Raw genomic sequence first — 25551 nt, forward strand, 5'->3', positions numbered from 1 at the left:
CATAGCCAATCAAAGATACTCTCTCATCATTGATGTTTCTAGCTCTCTCTCTCCGTTCCTCTCTGAAATCAATAAAAATATATTAAAGGAAAGTTTCAGTAGGTTGATTCATACTGATCCGTCAGATCTCTGTGCAAATGTCATATCCTCAGAGAAGCCTTTGCTGAGGGCTAGATTAGGTCAGATCCATTTTTATGTCGTCTCTTGACAATGAGTTAGCAATTAGAAGAAAATATACTTAATGGTAGTGGGAAATTAGTCTTTTTTAAAAAAATATATTTTATTGATTTTTTACAGAGAGGAAGGGAGAGGGATAGAGAGTTAGAAACATCGATGAGAAACATCGATCAGCTGCCTCCTGCACACCCCCTACTGGGGATGTGCCCACAACCAAGGTACTTGCCCTTGACCGGAATTGAACCTGGGACCCTTCAGTCCACAGGCCAATGCTCTATTCACTGAGCCAAACCGGTTAAGGCAGGACATTTTTCTTTATGTACTGATCTATCAAGAGAATCTGGGATACTGGTTGGCTTGAAGAAGGCACTCTATGAATATTTGTTGATTAATGATTAAGTGACATTCATCAGAACTTGTTATTAATTGTTTTGCACTTGTGGTTATTTGATTGTCTGTTTCTCTATTTGATCAGTAAGTCCCATTGGGATAGAGACATGCTAAGCTCCGCTTCTATTTTGATCACTGCTATATGTCAGTACCAAGCAGAACACTTGGCACATCAAATATTTGTAGTAATTAAATATAGCTACAATTAAATATTGGTGGAATATTTACTGGGTATTGAATAAGAACTGTAGGCAGAGGCAGACACATGAAAAGCTCTGGTTGCACTGACCACTAAGAATTATAACCCTTCAAGACTGCTAGATAATCCTGTTGTGAGGAAAAGAAGATAGGACTACCAAAGAGCAGGCTTACCCTGGGTGGAAGGTTAATGGAAACTTGGAGGTACACATTTTTTAAAATCCTCACTTGAGGATATGTTTATTGATTTTAGAGAGGAAGAGAGTGTGAAAAAGAGAGAAAGGAAGAGAGAGAGAGAGAGAGCTACATAGATTGGTTGCCTCGCACAGGGGCCCTGACCAGGGACGTAACCTGAAACCTAGGTGTGTGCTGAAATTGAACCAGCAACTTTTTGTTGTTCCTGGATGATGCTCTAGCAAACGGTGCTACCCGGCCAGGGCTGGAGGTATACATCTTAATTTGTTCTCCACTTGAAGTCTGTAAATGGCATTTAGCAGCCACATCAATAGACAGAGTTAGATGAAAACAATTCACTACCCTGTCTGTTGACAAATACCAAGTTTATCGCAATTCCACATTGTCTAAGGACATATAGAGATTGTTTTGGAAGGGCCAATGGAAAATTTCTACAGAACAGAGAGAGGATTACTTGGAGGTACATAATTCCTCTTAAAATTGTTTCATTTGTAAGACAGAGAAATTTTTAGAAAATTATTTGACCTCAGAATAATACATGAGGTTATGGAACTCCATGGATTAGGAACAAAGTCATAAAGAAAGAATGTCTTGAACTAAAAGGGCAACTAAATGTTATACAGAAGGGAAATGGATGAGATAGAAAAGTATTTAAAAAAATACTAAAATGTCATAGCAGAAATAAATCGGCATTGGACCTTGTAAAAATCAACTTATTAGGAGTGCCTGTGGATTAGTAACATGAAGTACAAATTTGGGAAATTTTTTTAAAATGCTGTAGAAAGAAAAAAGTATATTAAAATTATGAGAGAGAAGATAAGAACTATGGAAACTTTAGATTGGAATGCTAAAACGCTGGTTTTGGGCATTTTTGAATGAAGTACTGAACAAGCACTCAATCAGAAGCGATAGTGGAAGAAAGTTTATTTGACATAAGACCTGACAATGCAAATCAAAAGCAAATAATATCTTTAAGGTTAAACAATGGGAAAGATATTAACACCAAGACATTTTCAGCCAAAAGAAAGTTAGTTACATTGATAATTTAGAAAGTATATAAAACATAATGTTTAAGTGCATACTCTGATTTTCATCACTATTAAATACTAGAAGAAAACACATCCATTTTTGAGGAAAATTAAAGTTTTTGTCATTGATGACTTTTATATGCAGCCAGTAGTTCTTTCTGTATGAAGAAAACAGAGACTCAAACTTTTATTGGCTCAGAAAAATATGCCATCTGAATACCATTCTTATTATTAAAAAACCCACAAACTTGAAAATTTACTCCAAATAACTGATCAAGTAAATTCAAAAACCCAGGATGATAAGGACACTATGGCATAAACTCTGATTACAATAAGCATACATGCAAAGTTTTCAAAAGATAAATGAAAATGAAATTCAACATGACATAAAAAGGAAACTTTCTAATTGATTAAAATCATTTGAAGTTTACATTAGCCATGTCAAAATGAAAGCTTTATGAATATGAAATGTAAAAATTGGGCATTATTTGAAAGTAAGCAATACATGCAAGATATAATTTATACTAATTAAAGGGTAATATGCTAATTAGACCAGGTTGACCAGCCATCTTCCAGACATCTGACTTCCTTCTGGACAAAGCCATGGTGGTGGGAGCTGAGGCAGAGGCCGTTAGGGGTAATCAGGCTGGCAGGGAAGGGCAGTTGGGGGGAAGATCAGGCTGGTAGAGAAGGGCAGTTAGGGGTGATCAGGAAGGCAGAGGCAGTTGGGGGCAAGATCAGGCCTGCAGGGGAGAGCAGTTGGGGGTGAGATCAGGCTGGCAGGGGAGGGCAGTTAGGGGTGATCAGCCAGGCAGGCAGAGGCAGTTAGGGGCGATCAGGCAGGCAAGCAGGTGAGTGGTTAGGAGCCAGCAGTCCCAGATTGTGAGAGGGATGTCTCCCAAGGGGTCTACCTTGCCGGGAGCCGGTCCATGCTTGCTGTTTCAAGGGACCTGGCATATATGGCATACTGTTCTTAATATGTTTGCTCACCTTCTTGGCACTATGTGTTTTAACCAAGGTCTCTGAGAAAGGTTGTTTCCCCAGGTAGGGATTTTCCCCTGAAGTTAGGGAGGGAATAAAATCTCTTAACTAAGTGCCAGGCGGGTAATTAATCACTTTAACTATGAACAATCATGCTTAAGCTACATAATCTTTACTCCCTGGAATGGAGATAAGAAACGCCCTAACCTTTGTAATAGAGATTGATAGGATTGAATCAACTGGTATAAATACAGATGTAACAAGACAGCAAGAGAGAGAGAGAGAGACAGAACCTAGGCACAGAACCTACACAGAACGTTCTCTAGAGACAGAAGAACTTCGTTGGAGAGAACATGGCAAAAGATCCTGGACTGAACCTGACTACAGAAATTGGCAAGAGAACCTGACTAGAACCTGGTGACTGAACCTGGCTGGAGAACCTGGACAGAACCTGGCTGGAGAACCTAGCGAGGGAACATGGCTACAGAACCTGGCTGGAGAACCTGGAGAACCTAGCAAGAGAACATGGACACAGGACCTCTCTGGAGATCCAAAGCAGAACCTCTCTGGAGATCCAGACCAGAACTTGGCTGGAGATCCTGGCTGGAGATCCTGGCTAGGCTGCTGATCAACTGAACACTGCCTCCGTGTCATTCCTTCTTTGCCGACTCCATCCACACCTTTGGGGACCCCTGGACCTGCTGGGGCAGGACGCCAGCAATCCCTGATTGGATAGGGTGCCAGCTTGGCTGAGGGAACGCTCCTCCATGCACAAATTTTGTGCACTGGGCTACTAGTGATACTGACAAAAGAAAAAAGTCCAAACAAAGCTCTCAAGGCAAAGATAATAACCTTATATTCATAAAAGATATAATTAGCAATGAAGATTTATCCAAGAACCTAACATCTCACCATTCAACATAGGCAACTTGACTTTCAACCTGTGATCACACCCTGGCATCATATTTATCATATGGTTTCACCATGTCTATTCTAGGACTTACAACTACAACTTATCCAGACCCTAACTGACTTCCTGCAAGCCCTCAACTTTATCCACTGACCAGAAATTTGGCATCTGTCTAGTTCAGAGATTTTTAACCAGTGTACCACAAAGATTTGTAAAAGATATAATACCTATTTAGTTGGGGGTGCACTACCTCTTCTTCCTTAAATTGTCAAATTTTAAAAAATGACAACAGACAACACAACAATAGCCATCTGGTATGAATGAATCAAAATTCTACCTATTTTTTTGTGCGATTGGCAAAAAATATATTTTTGGTGTGCCACAAAATTTTAGTAATTAGTTGATGCATTCCATGAGATGAGAAAGGTTGAAGATTGCTGGTCTAATTAATTAAGCCCGTCATTCTATAACTATTTTTTTCTTCTGTGATATATTCTCATCACCATACTATTCAAGCTTCTTTTCCTTTGACTCAAACTCTCACTACTCTCTTAATCTTTCAAACATTACCACTGTATCTTCTAGGTCTATGATTTTGGTAACCAACTCTGCTATTTCTTGTCCTTAACAGAAAATATGCTCTCTTCGAAGAACACTATTTCCACTGCATCTGTCTTAAGCAGATGGTGCTCATTTCCCCACTACCCCATACTAACCAGGGTAAGGAAATGGTATCAGCATTTTTCTACAAGGACAGTGATATTTCTAGGACATTTCTGTTTTGCTCAAAAAAACTTTGTTCCTTTGAGACATATGACCTTCACATCTTCTGTCCTCATTGCCACCATCTAGTCACTGCCATATTTAACCAAGTCCTTGGTTGTCATTCAGCCAAGATTCCAATGCTGATCTTTTTATTCATTTGTTTGCCAAAATCCTCAACTTTGTGTTTGTTCATCCATTGCTTTTATCTGCAACACATTTACTCCAGATCCATCCATTTGTCATGCTCTTACCTACTATATTCTAAAATGGATTAATACTTTTTCTGGCACTAAAGTTTACATATGCATGCTTCCCCTCACACTCTGCCATATACAGCCCAAAAGAAATACAATTTTAAATAAAAAATAAATGTAAAGCATCCATAAAAACTCTGATTTTTCTCATAACTATTTCCATGATTTTTTTCTGAAAATATATGCTAAATCTCCACCTTAGGTACTCCAGTACTGATGAGAGAAAGCCTCCTAGAAACTGTCGTGTAGGTTACACCATCTTCAAATTGGTGCTCATGATAGTTATTTTTGCTGTATAATAAATTATGACAGTTCAATATACCAATACCACTACACTTATAAATTTTGTGTCAGACATTCAATGGGAGATTTTAAGAGAAAAAAAAAATCATAGGAATATGGACAATCTGAGCAATACAATTGAAATTGCTAGCATACGAAATCAAATCAATATCCCAAGTTCAAAATAATTTCTGCCTGCTAAACACCAAATCAGCTTTTCTAATGCTTCCATATAGGTACAAGAAAATAAGAAACTAATCTAATTTCCACAAATCAGACACATGATGCCAGCTTCTGGGTAGAATTCACACAAAATATGAAGCAATGCAAGCTTGAAAATTTATACTAAAACTTCAATATAAGGTCTGAATCAATACTTTCTTCAAATTGAAACCCCCAAAATGGTACAAAGGTATTATATCATCCCTAGAAGGTTAGAATACTGCCATTAATAATAACACACAAAACTCAGAGTCTAGTTCCTTTTACCACTAATGAACTAGTTTGTTAGGGTTGGGGCCTGCTCTTGTATTCTACAGTGAGGGGAAAAAAAAGTTGATAAATACCTCAAAAAAAAAAAAAAAAAGAAAGAAAGAAAAAAGAAGAAAAAAAAGATAAAAGAAAAAAAGGATGAAAAGAAATAAGGAAGATGAAAGAAAATTTGTAAGGTTCCTATTTTTCTCCACCCTCTTTCCTGTGTATCCTATCTAATAAAAGAGAAACATGGTAATTACCCATACATCCGCTACCTTTCCCATTGGCTAATCAGGGCGATATGCAAATTAAATGCCAGCCAAGATGGCGGCCAGCAGCCAGGCAGCTTGAAACTAACATGAGGCTTGCTTGCTTCAGTGATAGAGCAAACCAACCTTCCCCGCCTGCCTTGCCGGCCTCTGAGCTTAAAGTTTGAAACATAGTTACAAATATAGAAGCTAAACAAAACCCCAGAAACCTGCTTTCAGTGAGCTGGGATCTCAGAGCTGGAGTTGATACAGTGTTTTGACTATAGAAACCAAACAAACCAGATACCTGCTTTCAGCATTAGAGGCCTCAGAGCTGGAGCCAGAGCTAAAGCTGGCCCAGAATTAAAAAAAAAGAAAAAAAGGAGTAGTTGGGAGCTTCCGTCACCCGCCAGCCTGAAAACAACCCTCAGCCCCTCACCCAGACTGGCCAGGCACCCCAGTGGGGACCCCCACCCTGATCCAGGACACCCTTCAGGGCAAACCAGCCGGCCCCCACCCATGCACCAGGCCTCTATCCTATATAGTAAAAGGGTAATATGCCTCCCAGCACCGGGATCAGCGGAGCCATGAGGCCTCCCGGCACCAGGATCAGCGTGACAGGGAGCAGCGCCCAAACCCCCTGATTGCCCTGCAGCTCGTATGTGACAGGGGATGGGGCCACAACCTCCCTATCCGCCCTGCTCTGTTGGTGACAAGGGAAGGGACCCCAACCCCCTGATCAGCCCTGCTCTGTGCCTGATACGGGGGAGCTCCCCAACCCCCTGATCACCCTGCGGCTCTGTGTGTGACAGGGTGTGGAGCTCCAACCCCTTGATCGGCCCTGCTCTGTGTGTGACGGTGTGGCGCCCCAACCCCCCACGCCCACGGGCCCTGCACTGTGTGTGACAGGGTAGAGCCATAACCTCCCCATCAGCCCTGCCCTGAGTGTGAGAATGGCGGTGCCCCAACCCCCTGATCAGCACTGCTCTGTGGGGGATAGAGGGCAGCACCCCAACCGCCCCCCCCCCCCCGGGCCCTACTCTGTGTGTGATGGGGTAGAGCCATAACCTCCCCATCGGCCCTGCCCTGAGTGTGACAGTGGCAGCGCCCCAACCCCCTGATCGGCCCTGCTCTGTGGGTGATAGAGAGTGGCACCCCAACCCCCTGTTCCGCCCTGCTCTGTGTGTGACAGGGGGGGTGCCCCAACTCCCCTATTGGCTTTACTCTGTGAGTGACACGGGGGAGCTCCCCAACCCCCTGATTGACGCTGCTCTGTGCATTACAGGGGGGAGCTCCCCAACCCACTGATCGACCCTGCTCTGTGCGTGACAGGGTACGGAGCACCAACCCCCTCTTGGGCCCTGTTCTGTGCATGACAGGGGGCAGCGCCCCAACCACCTGATTGGCCCTGCTCTGTGCGTGACATGGGGTGGTGCCACAACCCCCCAATCAGCCCTATCCTTAGTGTGACTGAGGGTGGCTTCCCAACCTCCCAATCTGCACTGCTCTGTGCATGACAGGGGGCGGCGCCCCAAGTTCCCAATTGGCCCTGCTCTGAGGCCGACCAGGGGCTGCACCTAGGGATTGGGCTTGCCCTCTGACACCCGGGAGCAGGCCTAAGCCAGCAGGTTGTTATCTCCCGAGGGGTCCCAGACTGCAAGAGGGCACCGGCCGGGCTGAGGGAACCCCCATCCCACCCCGAGTGCACAAATTTTTCTGCACCAGGCCTCTAGTATAGTTTATAAGAGTTTACTTGAAAAAAAAAAGTTTGCCCAAGATGAATATAACTTTAAAGGCTGAAATTCAGGGTCTAGGTTTCCTAAAAAGAGCATTGGTCTTTCAAGAGCTTCTCAACACCACAGAGATGTGCTATTCCCACGACTTTTAAGTATGCCTGTTGCAGAAACAGGAAGGTTACTCCCAACAAAAGAATATACTCTTAACATTGGCTATTCTTGTTACATAATTGATTAATGACTAACTTTAGAAAAATACATACATATATATTTTTTTTAATGTGACATAGATTTTTCTCCATTATTACATAGTTACTTTTATTTCAATTTCACTGAATACTTACATTTATTGGCTAAGTTAATATTTTTGTTCTTCTCTCCAAAATTTTTTGTTTGCCTATTGGTCTGCAAATACTGAGTTTCCTTAGGCAGCGATCACATCCGAATCATCTCTTTCCATCCAGATACATCTCTCTCTAATAATTGGTATTTCAGTAAATGGCATCACCATTCACCCGGCTTTTCAAGCTGTGAATATGAGAATCATCTCATCAAATCCAGTCACTAAATCTAAAAATCTCTGTCACTTTTCAATCTCTCTCTCTCTCTCTCTCTCTCTCTCTCTCTCTCTCTCTCTCTCTCATTCTTTCTCTCTCTCCACTTTTTTAGCACAGTGCCTGACATTAGCAGATATTGAGGAGCTGCTTGAAGAATAAATTAATTATCTATATATATAAAAGCCTAAGCGACTGTTAAGAGCCAGTTGCTATGATGCACAGTGACCACCAGGGGGCAGACAGTCAATGCAGGAGCTGTCCCCTGGAAGTCAGTGCACTCCCACAGGGGGAGCGCTGCTCAGCCAGAAGCCGGGCTAATGGCTGGCGAGTGCAGCTGCTCCAGCGGTAGTCTCTCCCATCTCCGCGGCAGCATTACCAGGTGGCAGCAACAGGCACAGTGTGCTGGGATGAGCGCAAGTCGCACAGCACTGGCTCGGGCTCCTCCCTGGCCGCCTGCTGCTTGGCGTGCTGCTACATCCCTCAGGGGATGTCCAACTGCTGGTTTAGGCCTGATCCCTGCAGACCTGGCCTTGCAAGAAGGTGCCGGCCAGGCACCCCTCCCCCCTCTCCCGGTGCATGAATCTATGCACTGGGCCTCTAGTTCATTATAATGATTAACTGTAACAATCCATTGTTTTGCCATTGTAGATGGTATCTTACTAAATTATTTTGCAATCAACAGACATTGAGAATATGAGCAATGATTTATCTATAGTTACATATTGCCACATAACTCTTTGAAAGGCTCTGCTTATGGCATTAGTGCTACATATGTGTTTTGGTCACTCTGTGGATGGTTGATATTAATATTAAATCTCAAATAATTTTTTATTGATAGTCTTTGCCTTTTACTTGTAGGCCTTTTAAGAATGCTTACTGATGTCAAGAAGATAAAACCTACAAATACCAAAATATTTTTCAATACCAAAGTTAACATTTTAGGTAATTATATTTATAGTAGTCTATTGTCATATTCAAGACTTTTCAAGGAAACCATCATTTAATTTTTGTGAAATAAAATGATCTTTGAATATAGCAACAGAATCTTTGCATATAGCAACAGATGTTTAAGTGCTAATGGAAAAAATGTTTGAAATATTTTTAGATGTTATTAACACAGCACATGTTAACTAATTTATACCTTTAAAAATTGCTTGCAGTAGCTTTCTTCTTTATAAATAATTTGACCTTGAATAACACAATTTGTGGGGTGTGGTATAAAAGTTTGGAACTTGGGGAAGTTTAGTCTTGGGTTTCTCTACACCTTTTTATGCTTGTGCTCTTTGATACACAAAAGAGCTACTTTAAGAAATCAAGAAAATACATCACAAGAGCAATTTAAAGTCAAGGAAAAGTTCTGTATCTTTTAGTTAATAACCATATGGTTAATTTTAAGTCAATTAATTATTATCTTTATCTTAAGAATTAAAATTGCCACTGATGCTCCAGTATATTAAAAACCCTCACATTTTGTATGTTATTTTTTTATTCTAATTTGTCACATTACTTTAATATAATAGATGCTTTGTGTTATAATAGGAGGCTATTCTAGGAATTAGTAGTCAATACTTTTATTGTGTTGTCCCAAATATATAAATATCGTTTTAATGTGTTTTTGTTAAAAGGAATTCATAAAGTAAGATGTAAAGCAAATTGATTTTCCAAGCAGTTGACTGGTGCTTTAAATATTCATTCATTTCTTCATTCAACAAACTTTTACTGATATCCTGTCATGTACCAAACACTATTCTAGGCACTATGGATATAGGGAAGTAAGATGAAATTTCTAACCTTGAGTTTCATCAATATAAAAAGGATGAGACAAGCAAAAATAAAAAGATGATCATACATGCACAGAATATTAAGGAAGTACTGAGATCAAATTGCTAATCCAAACTTGGTGATGATAGGAAGATAAGTTTGGAGAAGGTAATTCTTCAAAAGTCTTAAACAATAAATTAAGTTTAGCTTATGGATTAGGGCAGAAGGATGTTTCAGGAAGAAGATAGTACGAACTGTGGTGGACAGGCAAGAAACAATAGAATTTGTACAAGCAATTATAACCTGACCAATGTGGCTCAGTAGTTGAGCATGTTCAGGTTCTGGGCTCAATCACCAGTAGGGTACTTTCAGGAGGGAGCGAATCGATGTTCTCTCTTATTGATGTTTCTATTTCTCTATCCCTCTCTCTTCTGCTCTCTAAAATCAATAAAATATATTTTTTAAAAGTATTGTATATAACAGATATGTGGAGGGTATTACTCAAAGCAGAGATAAGTTAGTAATAAAGGTAATAAGCAGGGCCAAATCAAGAAAAGCACTCTTTTGGCTTTTTAATAATCATTCTGCATTTTTAGTTCCCAATAAGACTATATGTCCCTAATGCAGACTGGGAAGTCTTCTCTGTATGCACAAAAGCAAAACTATAGAGACAGTAAAATATGAGTGATTTTTAGGGATTTAAGGTGATGGGGTGAATAGGTGGAGCTCAGGGGATTTTTAGGGCATTGAAACTGTTCTATATAATACTGTAATGATGGACATATGACATTATACATTTGTCAAACCCTAGAAGTATATCACAAAAAGAGTGAACCTTAATGTAAACTATGAATCTTAGTTAAAAATAATGCATTAATATTGGTTCATCACTTGTAACAAATGTATCACACAAATGCAAGATGTTAATAATGGGGTAAACTGAAAGGGGTTGAGAGTGGGGGAGAATAGTTAATAGGAACTTTCTTTACTCTCCCTTCAATATTCTATAAATCTAAAATTGCATGACAAATTATCTATTAATTTAAAAGAATTATGTCTATTTGGAGAATTTCCCATTAGGACTGCTTTTCAGGTACACTCTGGTGGGATTATAGTGCTAGATATCCTGCCAGGCTTAGATCTCTTCCTCTGGAATCATTGGTCATAGGAAATTCCCCTTGAGAACTAGACACAGGATAAGAGGCAGGGGATTGGTACATAAGCATGGACCCTTGGCATTGCTACCATTTATTCGTGAAACTTATTTATGTTTTTAGAACTTTCTCAAGACTGTCTCACATATACCACTTGCATTTGATGATGGAATGCAACTGTGCAGACTCAACTGACTTGGTAGGTCAGATAATACCCAATTCATAATGATTGTCCCAGGTTACACAATAACATGTTGACCTATGGTCAAGAGTTCTGTTTCTACTAAACCATGTAGTAAGCCTAAAGCTGCTTTTTCCAAAAGAACAATTATCTGTAGATGACTGTACAGATTTTCTTTAAAGGCCTGAGGTCACCCATACATGCCTATAAAATAATCCATATCTCCTCTATATCTGCCACAGACTGTAGAGGAACCAGCAGATTTAATGGTCCAAGTGGCAGAGTAGCATTCATGGCAGCCTGGACCTACTGCATATTTTTTCTCCTATTCTGAAAGCTACTCAAAAATGGCCACTTTTTTTTTATTAGTCATTTTATCATAGCACTAGAAGCCTAGTGCACGAAATTCATGTGTGTGTGGCGGGGTGTCCCTCAGCCCAGCCTGCACCCTTTCCAATCTGGGACCCCTCGAGGGATGTCCAACTGCCTGTTTAGGCACATCCCTCTCACAATCCAAGACTGCTGGCTCCCAACCGTTCGCCTGCCTGCCTGCCTGATTGCCCCTAACTGCTTCTGCCTGGCAGCCTGATCACCCCCTAACCACTCCCCTGCCAGCCTGATTGATGCCTAACTGCTCCCCTGCCAGCCTAGTCACCCCTAACTGCCCTCCCCTGCAGGCCTGTGTCCCCCCAATTGCCCTCTCCTGCAGTCCTGATCACCCCCAACTGCCCTCCCCTGTAGGCCTGGGTTCCCAACATCTGCCCTCCTCTGCTGGCCCAGTCACCCCAACTGCCCTCCCCTGCAGGCCTGGTCACCCCCAACTGCCCTCCCCTGCAGGCCTGGTCCCTCCCAACTGCCCTTCCCTGCTGGTCTGATCGCCTACAACTGCCATCTCTTGCCAGCCATCTTGTGGCGGCCATCTTGTGTGTTGGAGTGATGGTCAATCTGCATTTTACTTCTTTATTATACAGGATGCCCAAAAGAGGTATATATTACCCCAAATTCCAAAGAAGGTCATTACATATTGTGCCTTTTTCTAAGTGTCCTGATTCAGGAACTTGTCTTTTTACTTTTGAAGAAATATCTCCATGTGCCCCAGATCAATGGGTCCCTACACATTTCAGCAACATGGGTATTTATTTTATTTATTTTTTATTTTGGGGGGATTTATTTCCAAGTGGCCAATTAATCTTCTGAAGGAGTTGTGTTATATTAGAGGCTCAAAATCAGTCTCATTACTTACAGTTCATTATTCAGAGTCAGATGTGGCTAGATGTGACTTTTAAATAGGAGTCTATAATGTTGGATCCATGTGTAGCTTCTATCCCTGCCACTATGGCCACTCCATTCATTTGACCATCAATAATGCCAGTTCTGGGGTGGCTAATGACAAGCATTGGGTGATATCACCCAGGCAGGCCATTTTATTGACCTGATTGTTCAGTGATTCTTTTATGGTGTCTGCTAAGAGGTGGTGTGATAATTTTACTTTTTATGCTCACTCTCTTTAATCTATTCACATGCCTATATCCCTAATTTCCTTGTTACCAATCACCCAGTCCTTTTCCTTTGAACTCTCCAGCAGATGACCAGGCCATTGGCTATTATATCCTATCTAATAATAGACAAACATGGTAATTAACCGTACCTCCAACACACTTCCCATTGGCTAATCAGGGTGATATACAAATTAACTGCCAACCAAGATGGCGGCCGGCAGCCAGGCAGCTGAAGCGAACAGGAGGCTTGCTTCCTCCAGTGAAGGGGGAAGCCAAGGTTCCTGGCCTGCCACTGCTGGGCTCTGAGCTTGTACTCTAAGCAACAATGTTGCAATTATAGAAGCTAAACAAACCCCATGTTTTCAGCCAGCCAGCCGAGCTGGAGTTGCAACAGAGTTTCAATTATAGAAGCCAAACAAAGCCAGATACCTGCTTTCAGCAGCCGAGGTCTCAGAGCTGGAGCCGTGCCTCAGAGCTAAAGCCAGATCTCAGCTCTAGTGACAGCCATAGAAGGTAAATAAATCCCAGAATAAAAGGAAAAAAAGGAAAAAAGGAGAGATTGGGAGCTTCAGTCACCTGCCAGCCTGAAAACAGCCCTCAGCCTCTCACCCAGACTGGCCAGGCACCCCAGTGGGGACCCCCACCCTGAAGGGTGTGTGACCAGCTGCAAACAGCCATCATCCCCTCATCTAGGCTGGCCAGGCACCCAAGCGGGACCCCCACCCTGATCCAGGACACCCTTCAGGGCAAACCAGCCGGCCCCCACCCGTGCACCAGGCCTCTATCCTATATAGTAAAAGGGTAATATGCCTCCCAGTACCAGAATCAGCAGAGCCATGAGGACTCCCGGCACCGGGATCAGCGGAGCCTCCCAGCACCGGGATCAGCAGAGCAGTGAGGCCTCCCAGCACCGGGATCAGTGGAGCAGCGAGACCTCACTGCCCCTGTGTCAAGTGGAGCCACGAGGCCTCCCAGTGACGGGATCAGCGGAACAGCAAGGCCTCCTGGCCCCTGGAGCAGCGTGACAGTGGGCAGCGCCCAAACCCCCTGCGGCTCTGTGTGTGACAGGGTGCGGGGCCACAACCTCCCTATCCGCCCTGCTTGTGACAGGGTAAAGCGCCCCAACCCCCTGATCGGCCCTGCTCTGTGCCTGATATGGGGGAGCTCCTCAAACCCCTGATCGGCCCTGCTCTGTGTGTGACAGGGTGTGGTGCCCCAACCCCCTCATGAACCCTGCTCTGTGTGTGATGGGGTGGAGCCACAACCTCCCCATCGGCCCTGCCCTGAGTGTGACAGGGGGGAGTGCCCCAACCTCCTGATCCGCCCTGCTCTGTGCATGACAGGGGCTGGCTCCCCAACTCCCCAATCGGTACAGCTCTGAGCCCGACCAGCGGCTGCACCTAGAGATTGGGCCTGCCCTCTGCCACCCGGGAGCGGCCCTAAGCCAGCAGGTCGTTATCTCCCGAGGGGTCCCAGACTGTGAGAGGGCACAAGTGGGGCTGAGGGACACCCCCTCCCCCTGCCAGTGCACAAATTTTTGTGCACCGGGCCTCATATATATATATATATATATATATATATATATATATATATATATATATATTTTTTTTTTTTTTTTTCCTCTTCAAACTGCTTTTTTCCCTACAAAAATAGCTAAGTACATTATTTACAGCTCTGTCCCTTGGGAGCCACCATCCATTATTGATTTGCACTCATGTCCTGAGATAAACCATCTGGATACTGAGTTCGAGTGCTTTCCTCCTCTTTGAGGTGCTCCCACCACAGAGCTACTGATCGTGTGCAAGACCTCCTGATATTTGTGGTTTGGCCATACTTAAGTTTATTCTAGTATTGTGGGATATTCTGACTCTTAGATTGTTAAAGATGTTGTTCGTGGAGGTTTTTTTTTTTTTTTTCTTTTACTATATTATCTGTACTTCTTGGTTCTTAGGAGATACTTAGTATAGTAAATATAAATATTACTCTGTTGATATAATCACATTTTATTTTATTTTGCCAGAGTCTATTTTTTTTAAATTTTTTATTGATTTCAGAGAAGAAGGGAGAGGGAGAGAGAGATAGAAACATCAATGATGAGATAGAAACATCAATGATGAGAGAGAATAATTGATTGGCTGCCTCCTGCATGCCCCACACTGGGGATCGAGCCTGTAACCCGGGTATGTGCCCCTACCATAAATTGAACCATGGCCTCCTGGTTCATAGGTCAATGCCCAACCACTGAGCCAAGCTGTCTGGGCCCAGAATCTATTTTTAAAATAAGGTGGGACTAATTGGTGCTCAATGGACTTATATTGATGACAACTGTAGTATAAGTGATAGCTTTATAAGGTGAGAATCATTTAGTAATGTTTATATCTTCTATGAATTATTATGGAGCTTTGTATCTAGATTTCTCTATTGAATATGTATAGCATGCAGACATTACCTAGTATCTCTTCCTAAGTACATAAATGTTCAAATATAAATGACTATTGGATAAAAATATTTCATTTAGTACTCTAGATTAAGAGGGCAATTCATTGCTGAAATTTTCAGTTTACCAAATTTATAACATTGGCACTTTTAGAGAGTTTACATATTTCTAATATCATTTTACAAAGCAATTTCATGTTAAATGAAATAGAGAAAGCAAATGAAAAGAATACTTTCAAAATGTCAATATCTCACTTAACTCTGTCATTGACTTATTTTAAATAAAAAAGATAAGCAGTTCCATTTGAAATTTCATAGGCATTTTCTATTGTGTTCTTATAAGATGGATGTTACAGAATTTTACCAGGAGTCATTAATTTTTAAATAAAATCACTTTAGATCAAGTCTCATGAAACTCCTTGTCTCTATAGAAGCATTTATTTTTGAGATGTCCAGATTACCTTGGCTGTGTTTCATTTTTAAAATCTGCACAGTGAAGATTCTTATCAAAACTCTATCTCAAATTAAAAACATATTCACCATCAAAAGACTAACATGTCCTTCTGTGTTTGAATGGCTTTCTGTCAAATTTTGAAGGATTTTCCATATTGATGTTTATGAAATAAAAGAATTGAACCATAAAAGTAAATAAATTACAGTGCCATATAAAAGCCTTGCCAGAGTGGTAAGAAATGCTGATGTAAACACTTCATTACAGGAAACTACTGTTGCTTTGGATAACACTAATGACAAACGAACAAGAATACCAAACACAAAACTGTTAAAACTACTAAAATTTTAGCACATATAGAATCATGTCCTGAGCTATAATGTAAAGTAAATGGAAACTTTTGAATTACCGCCATGTTAAAGGTTTACTAGTTACCAGCCAACCTGTGTGCCTGAATTCCTTCCATTAAAAAATATTTAATGCTGAGTAGTATTCCATTGTTTATATGCACCACATCTCCTTTATCCAAACATCTATTGAAGAACACTTTGTGTTTTTTTTTTCATAAATCAGTTACATTTTAATTATGTTTACTTTAATGCTAAACTTAAATCTCTTCAGAGAGCATTGTGAATAATGGTACAAAGAACATAGGGGTGCATATAGCTTTGTGAATAAATGTTTTCAAATTTTTCAGGTAGATACCCAGAAGAGGGATTGCTGGATCATATGGTAATGCTATTCTTAATTAGTTTAGGAACCTCCATACTGTTTTCCATAGTGGCTATACCAGTTTACATTCCCACCAGCAGTGAATGAGTGTTCTTTTTCTCCACAATCTCTCCAACACTTGTTATTTCTTGTCTTGTTGATAATGGCTATTCTGACAGGTGTGAGATGGTATCTCATTCTATTTTGATTTGCATTTCCCTAATAGCTAGTGAAGGTGAACAACTTTTCATCTATATGTTGGCCATTTGTATGTCTTCTTGGGAGAAGTGTCTGTTCAGGACTTCTGTCCATTTTCTAATTGGTTTAGTTTGTTGTTGTTGTTTGGTCTTGAGTTAGCCATAAGAAAAGGTGAAATACTGCCATTTGCAAAAACATGGATGGACCTCAAGAATATCATGATAAGCAACATATGTCAGACAGAATAAGTTAAGAACCACATGGTTTCACTCACTTATGGGATATAAAACTGAAAGCAACAAATGAATAAACAAACAAGAAAAACAAAAACTCATAGACACCGTCCACAATATGGTGATTACCAGAGTAAAAGAGAGTGGGGAGATAGTAAAGGGTAAAGGGGGTCAAATATATGGTGAGAACAATGATTTGACTTTGGGTGGTGGGCATACAATACATTATACAGATTATTTATCTTAGAAAAGTACACTTGAAAACTATATAATCTTAGTAACCAATGTTATCCCAATAAATTTAATTTAATTTAAAAATAATAATTAAAATATCAGTCAAGGACAATGATGCTTTCTGTTAGGATTTGCAATGTACATTACCCAAGGCCAAGTACTCATCCAAAAGCAACATTTGGTGAACTTTTCTAAAAAGAAATGCCAAGCTTGCCTATTTGCATGTTACACACACAGGAAGGCTGCTCTTCTTCCTAGCATCTACCATTTTCTCTCACATTTCTATCCTAAGGTACTATGCTTGCTGCTACTCAGCCATCAAAGAATCTGTGCTCCAAGATCTATATTAGATGCCTTTGGTGTCCCTATTCTCATCTTCTGGAAAGAAGGTCTCTCCTGACAGTATTGCACACATGTGTTCTTTACCTTCTGCTCCATGGCTATCCCTGGGACTTCATTGTGGGAGTGTGAATGGACCTCAGAAGTGGGAAAGACTTAAAACTCCCAAGGGCAACTCCTGACCCATTATGGACACACGGGAGCCAGGGAACACATGTTCCTACCTCCTAGCATTCAGGCAGATAATTCTGGGAAACATTTGTACATTTCTCAGAAGGTCTAGAAAAACTAAGCTCACATTGCCTTCAATGGTGATCTCAATACTAAATCTTTATGTCCTTTATTCCTCATTTCCTGCCTTAGTCTCCAAAGAAGGCCACTCTGGCTCTCCAGGATCATCTTGAAAATTAAAAAAAAAAAAAAAATCCATCATATGTCCTTCCTCAAGGTGGAAAACCTAGCTAAGAGAGGATCTTTGAAAAATATAATTATATTTTAAGCTTTCCTTAGTCTTAATGGTTTATCATTTTCTATGGGATACAGTTCAGGCTCCCTAGTGAGGCATAGAAAGTCTTTGATGGCATTGACCATGCCTAATGCTCTTGTCCCTTCCTCTGTCACAGCTGATGTTCAAACACTACTCCCTTGAGGGACTGCTAGAAGATGCCTCATTATGCCATGATGTTTCCAGCATTCACCCTTTGCAGTTGTTTTTCACTACTCCTAAAATATCTCCCTCCTGCCCCCTGAACACCCTCCTTTGCTCAGCCTCCTTTTACTCCTTAAACACAGTATCTCACTTATTCCTTTGTGTCTGCACTTATCAAAGTGCTGTTCATTTTACACCCCTGTCTAATGTGTTTGTTCTTCTGCTTTGCTTACCTCTGCCAGATTGATACTTTATTCCATTTTCAATTCCCATACACTCTGCAGGGTCTGATTTATAATAGGTAGCCATAAACACTTATATATGAGCATGTAATGGTTAGGCAATTAGATTCATCCACTCTCTTGTTTAGTGAATCAATGTACACTTTATGTCCATGTCATTGGTCCCAGTTACAGGCCGTCCAAGTGGGCCTCTGTTACTGGATAGGGGCTGGCTGGAGGGGGTCTGCCTCAGGCCAGCCTACAGTGTGTGGGTTCTTGACTTTTCTTAGGAAAGATTTCACAATACAAGTCCAGGTGATTCTGAGAGCATGTTTACCAGAATTGGGGACAGTGAAACAAAGGAAGGTCATAGGTAGAAGCAGCAACAGGAGAGAGCCTAGGCAGTGCTCTGCTTCTCTAGGTATGTTATAGGAAAGAAGTGAGACAAGGCAGGACTGCTTTTAGCTCAATGGGAAGTCAGAAAAAATGGGGGTGGGGCGTTCTTGGAAACAAGACCTAGTATGAGCCCTAGCCGAGATGCCTGGTTGCAAGTCCTCTGGGGACCCTTAGATTTAAGGAAGAAATAAAAAGTTCATGCCCAGGAAGGGGCATGGGCATGATCTAGAGTGATCCAAACTGAGTCTTTGCCCTGAGGGCTTTTTATCCTTTTGCTTTCCAGGTGCATTTGTTAATACGCTGATGCATTATTGGTGCTTTATTGTTTACTTTTATCTCAAGTCTTAATGGGGTTTTTGTTATTTGTTCCCTGACTTCATCTGTTCTTGGGTTAGAGGACACAAATGACATTAATTGGGTCTGTTCGCTATTTTCCCAGGTCAGGGTGATTTAAGCTATGTATTCTCTGGTTAGGGTAGGGAGGTGTAGACCATTTGCTCTCAAGTGTCCTTGGTCAGGGGAAGATAAGGTCTTGTGATTCACCATCTGGCTATAAAATGTTCAAATTGTGTGGCTTTGTTTGAATTTTCTTGTCTCAGTTTCCTCATTCCATTTGCCCAGGAATTTTCCCAGCTTCATACTATCCTACCATACCTTTAGGCAGACGTCTCCTTTAGTAACTCTGGAAATTGGTGTCATCCTACATGATTGTAGATTGTGGTCACCTAATTCTTGAATAAGCAAAGATTCATTGTTTATATAATTAAATGATAATTGTGCATGACAGTTTATAAGTGATGTATGAGTCTGCCATAATGCTTATGAATCTAGGCAAGTGTGTGCTCTCCGAAGAGATGTAACTTTAGCATTGAAGTAAACATAATTAAAATATAACTGATTTATGATACTGATGCAATCTTCATGTATTTGAATTTTTATTATCATAGATGTTTTTCATATGTAGAATAATGTGAGCACGGTAATTTCAAGTTTATAAGATTCATAGCTTCTCTTTTGAAAGGAGAGGAAATGACAGAAAATGTGGGAGAAAAGGTATTCCCTCAGGCTCAGAGAGTTGTTCTAATCTGAGGTTTGTTTATTTTTTTTCTTGTTACATATGTGTATAACTTAAGAAAAGAATGACATTAATTTTACTGGTTTAAGTAACTTGTGCAGACTTGGATGCCAATTAGTGGTAAGCGGAAGCTGAGACAGTTGGAGTTACACCTAAAAATTCATTAAGCTTTATAAATTACTTTCATTTTAAGTCACGAGTCAAACAGTTGCATAAAAAAAATCAATAGAAAATTCCATTTTAATTTGAGCTTCAATTATTGAATTGTCCCAAGAAGCTGTTAGTGGTTTTAAAAATCAGATATTCTAAAAGTTTTTAAATTGCAACTGCAAATGTGTTTATTTATACACTTTAAACATAACCTATATAATTTTTTAAATTGTTAAAGTAGGAAAATTCTTACTATAAAATAAAATTGCTACCCTTTTTTTGTTAAACCATGAGTAAATTTTTAAAATTAACATTTAAAATTATATATGTGTGTATATATCTACATAATTGTGCATATTATATATACATGCATACATATTCAGCTTATTATTTTGTTTAGAGAAATCAAATAATGATAATTTGAAAATATTTTTTAAAAAGTTGAATAGAAAGTGGCCCTTGTTATATAATTTAAAATATCTTTTTCTCTAACTTATCTATTAAATACATATTCATAGTACTTACTTTTTATGAAGTGCTATGCAGGATGAAAAGATGAGTTTCATAGAAAAAAAATTATAAAAATAATACTTATTGGGGCATAACATAAATGCAAACACTATCTAAGCTGTTTTATGGGTTTTGAGATTAACATACCTGTGTGACCACCAACCAGACCAGTAAATAGAATGCTGCTCACAACCCAGTGGCCGCCTCATACTTCCTCCCAGTTATATGCCCCTCAAAGAGGAACTGATTTCTTCACAGATTTTCTATCTGCTATTTAAAAGCAAGTAAATGGAATGTTACAACTGTACTCTTATGTATTTGCCATCCTTTCCTCAATACAATGCCTGTGAGAATTAATCTTTGTTGTTGTTTATAACAGAAGTTCACTTTTTTCATTCTTTCTGAAAGTCTAATATTGAAGAACAATTGATTTTTTTATGAATAACTAGAGGCCCAGTGCATGAAATTTGTGCATGGGTGTGTGTGTGTGTGTGTGTGTGTGTGTGTGTGTCCCTCAGCCCAGCCTGCACCCTCTCCAATCTGGGACCCCTCAAGGAATGTTCAACTGCCTGTTTAGGCCCTATTCTGGTAGGATCAGGCCTAAACAGGCAGTCGGACATCTCTCTCACAATCCAGGAGTGCCCAGCTCAGGTGACTGTGGAGACTGAGCAACTGGGCCTTACAGGACACCTACTACACAAGGCCACTCTACCAATTCCAAGACATGGCAGCTCTATCTAATACACAGAAACAAACACAGGGAAGCAGCCAAATGTGGATAAAAAGAAACATGTCACAAATGAAATAACAGATGAAATATCAAAAAACAAACAACTAAATGAAATAGAAGCAAGTAAACTACCAAATACAGAGTTCAAAACAATGGTTATAAGGTTGCTCAAGGATCTTAATGAGAGCTTCAAGGGACTTAGAGATACTTTTAAGGATTTAGTGAGAATGGCAAAGACATTAAAAAGGACCAGTCAGAAATTAAGCATACACTAATTGAAATAAAGCATAATTTACAGGGATTCAACAGTAGAATAGAGGATTCTGAGAATCAAATCAACAAATTTGAATATGAGGGAGCAAAAATCACCCAATCAGAAGAGCAAAAAGAAAGAAAAGAATCCCAAAATATGAAGTTCATGTATGTAGTCTCTGGGACAACTTCAAGCATACCAATATTCTCATTATGGGGGTGCCAGAAGGATAAGAGAGAGAGAGAGCAAGATACTGAAAATCTATTGGAAGAAATAATGACAGAAAACTTCAAACTTCTCCTCCCTAGCTAAAGAAATACACTGACAAGGCCAGGAAGCACAGAGAGTCCAAGCAAGAGGAACCCAAAGAGGCCTACACTTAGACACATCATAATAAAAATGCCAAAAGTTAAAGACAAATACAGAACCCTAAAAGTAGCAAGAGAAAAGCAGTAAGTAAGAAGAAGAAAAAAAAGATTAAAAATATGAACAATAAAATGCCAATAAATACATATGTATCAATAATTGAATCTAAAAATAAAAATAAACAAACAAGGAATCTAATGAACAAAATAAACTGATGAATACAATAGAACCAGAGGCATGGAAACATGGAACAGACTGATGAATCTCAGAGGGAAGAGGAGATAGGGGGCAGGAGGAGATTAACCAAAGAAATTATATGCCTATATGCATTACTTATGAACACATACAATAGGGTGATGAATGCTTGGGCCAGGTTGGGAACCAGGTTTAGGGGGCCACAGGAGGAAGGGGACATCTGTAATACTCTCAACAATAAAGATTTTTAAAAAAGAATCTGAAGCACAATTTATAAGTGTATAAGTTAAAGGAATATATATGTACAGTATACCTTTTTATACATTCAGGGTTTTATTAAACACTATAAATACTTAAAAAAAGAGAATATGTTTATATCATCTTTTATAAATACTACCCTAGAGTTTCAAAAGTAGTTGTACCAATTTGTCTTTCTATTAAAAGTGTATATCATTTCCAGTTTTTTCATATTCTTGCTAATAATTGGTTTTGTCCATCTCTACATTTTAACTCCCTGGCATGTTTGTAGTGATATCTTATTGTACTTTTTTACTTGCACTTCTTGAATGAAGGTAGATGCTTTCCCATGTATTTATTGGCTATTTGGAGGTCCTCTTTAGTGAAATGCTTGTTTAAAACATTTCTCATTTTTATATTGAATTGTCTGAGTTTTTAAAATTATCATGTATCAAGATTTATATTTGAATTGCATCTATATATATAATAGCCTAAGTGACCATTACGGCAGAATGACTGGAACGACCGGTCGCTAAGATGCGCACTGACCACCAGGGGGAAGACGCTCAACACAGGAGCTGGTTCCTGGTGGTCAGTGTGCTCCCACTGGGGGAGCACCGCTCAGCCAGAAGCCAGGATTATGGCTGCTGAGTGCAGTGGTAGTGGTGGGAGCCTCTCCTGCCTCCACGGCAGTGCTAAGTAGCAGCAAGCTGAGTGGTACGTAGCCTGCCACTAAGGAGCAGCGAGTCCAGCTGTAAGCCAGCAGGCAGACATCCCTGGAGGGGTCCCGGACTGCTAGAGGATGCAGACCGGGCTCAAAGACTACCCCCCCCCCCAGCGCACAAATTTTGTGCACCAGGCCTGTAGTATTATATATAACAAATATCTTATCACGCTCCGTAACTTACTTTTTGTTATTCACAAGTTATTTCCTGTGATTAGCAGCTCTTACATTTCATGTAATCCAATGTATCAATAATTACCTTTATAAGGAATGCTTTTTATATATCTGATTAAATACTTTTTATCCCAAGGTGATGAAGATATTTACTATGTTATCTTCTAGAAGTTTTACTGTTTTATGTTCAACATGTAAAAGTACAAACCACCTGACATTAATTTTTTTAATGTGGTGTAAAACAGGGGTCATAGTTGTTTATCATATAGCCATCCAATTAAACAATAATTATTTACTGAAAAGGTTATTCTTCCCCCACTCTTCCACAGGACCTATTTTTGTCATAAATCAGAGGTCTATACATATATAGTTTGCTTTTAGAAATTGTTTTTGATGCATTAATCTATTTTATGATCTTTATACTAAAGCCACATTGTCTTAATTACTGCCATTTTGTAAATCTTGATAGTTTGATATCTTTTTTATTATATTTTTAAATCAAAATTGGTTTATCTACTATAGATCCTTTTCATTTCCATATAGATTTATTATTAGCTTTAATGCTCTTACCTCCCCCTTAAGAAAAAGGTGCTTAGGTTTTGATTAGAACATTATTGCCTCTATTGATACAAAATTGAACACATTAGAATATTGAATCTTTAATTCCATTAACATAGTTTATATCTACATTATATAAGACTATTTTTTTCAAAATATTTTATAGCTGTGTATATGTTTCATATTTTTATTACATTGTTCACAAATACAATTATAAACAATATCATTGAAAAAATAACTTTCTAGTAATTTTTGTATGATTTATAAAAATATAATTAGTTTATTCACATTGACCTTGTACCTAGCAAACTTAAGTTATTAAATCCAGTGGTTTATCTATAGGTTATTTGGACTTTCTATGTATCAAATTGTTTTCTGTGAATTATGGTAATTACATTTCCTCCTTGCATATACTTATGATTATACACATACTTATGTAAATACTTATATCATATATTTTATAGTTAAACTGGTTAGGATCTTCAGATAATGTTGCATAGGAGAGCAGAGGCAGATATACCTGTTTTGTCCCCAATCATGTGTAAGATTTTTAATATTGTATCATTTAATAGGAGATTTGCTATAGTTTTATTTTATAAGGTTCTCTGTATCAAAGGAAGATCCCCAAATCCCTAGTTGACTAAAACTCAATTTTTTAAAATCATGATGGTTTTAAATTGCATCATATGCTTTTTCTTTATCTATTAAGTGATCGTATGCTTTTCTCCCTTCAGAAATAAAATGTGATGATTTATATTGATAATTAGTATTCTTTGGAATAAATATAATTTAGTAGTCATGTATGGTTTTATATATACTGCTGAATACTATTTGATGTTACTTTTGCAAGTGATTTATTTGTACTTATGTTCAAAATAAATGAGCCTGAGCTCTGTTTTGTTTTGTTTTTCAGCAAAATCTTGTCATGTTGTAACATCAAGGTTGTGCTGACCTCATAAAATGAAATGGAAAGTGTGTTCAGTCTTTTTGTGTTCTCTAGAAGTGATTTTTATTTAATTATTTTATTGCTTCCTCAAATATCTAGACAAATTCACTGGGGAATTCATGTGAGTGTGAGGTTTTCTTTGGGGAAAATATTTTAAATAAATAATAAATGAGATGACTACCAAGATTTTCCATTTTTGATTGTTTCAGCTATGGTAATTGCTTCATTGAGATTTATTTATTTACTTATTTTTTACTTATATTTATAATGAAATATTTGCTTACAACTTTATTTTTTAAATTTTTCCTCTGCAATTTCATTTTTCTGGCATATGTTCTTTATTTCTTAGTAAGCCGTCATGCTCTTTCCTTCTGATTTTCTTATGGGGACTTATATTGATGCTGTGACAGTGTGGGAGCACTGGACCTCCTTGGATGCTGAGTATTAGATGAAGAAGACATAAGAGAAGTTGTAGGCATATAGAATAGTCTTTATTGCAGAACAAGTAGCCATTGCAACAAGGAGCTATTAAAAAAAAAAATAGTTCGCCCGGCCAGGGTGGCTCAGTGGTTGAGCATCGACCTATGAACCAGGAGGTCACGGTTCGATTGCCAGTCAGGGCACATGCCTGGGTTGCGGGATTGATCCCCAATGTGGGGCGCGCAGGAGGCAGCTAATCAATGATTCTCTCTCCTCATTGATGTTTCTATCTCTCTCTCCCTCTCCCTTCCTCTCTGAAATCAATAAAATTGTTTTAAAAAATAATTCTTCAAAATAACCTCACAAAGCAGTCACTGCAAACATAGGAGCCATTGCTAACAAAGCAGCCCGGCCAAGTAGCCCGGCCCTACATAAAGGCAGCCTCTCACCGGCTGGTCAGTAACACATCTTATTACCAACTTAGGCAGAAGAGGCTTCTTGCCAAATAGTGACATCAGTATTAGGGTTATAGAAAGGTACGCCTGCACAGTGCAC

Source organism: Myotis nattereri (assembly GCF_964212035.1).
Source record: "Myotis nattereri genome assembly, chromosome: 3".
In the NCBI taxonomy this organism is placed as follows: domain Eukaryota; kingdom Metazoa; phylum Chordata; class Mammalia; order Chiroptera; family Vespertilionidae; genus Myotis; species Myotis nattereri.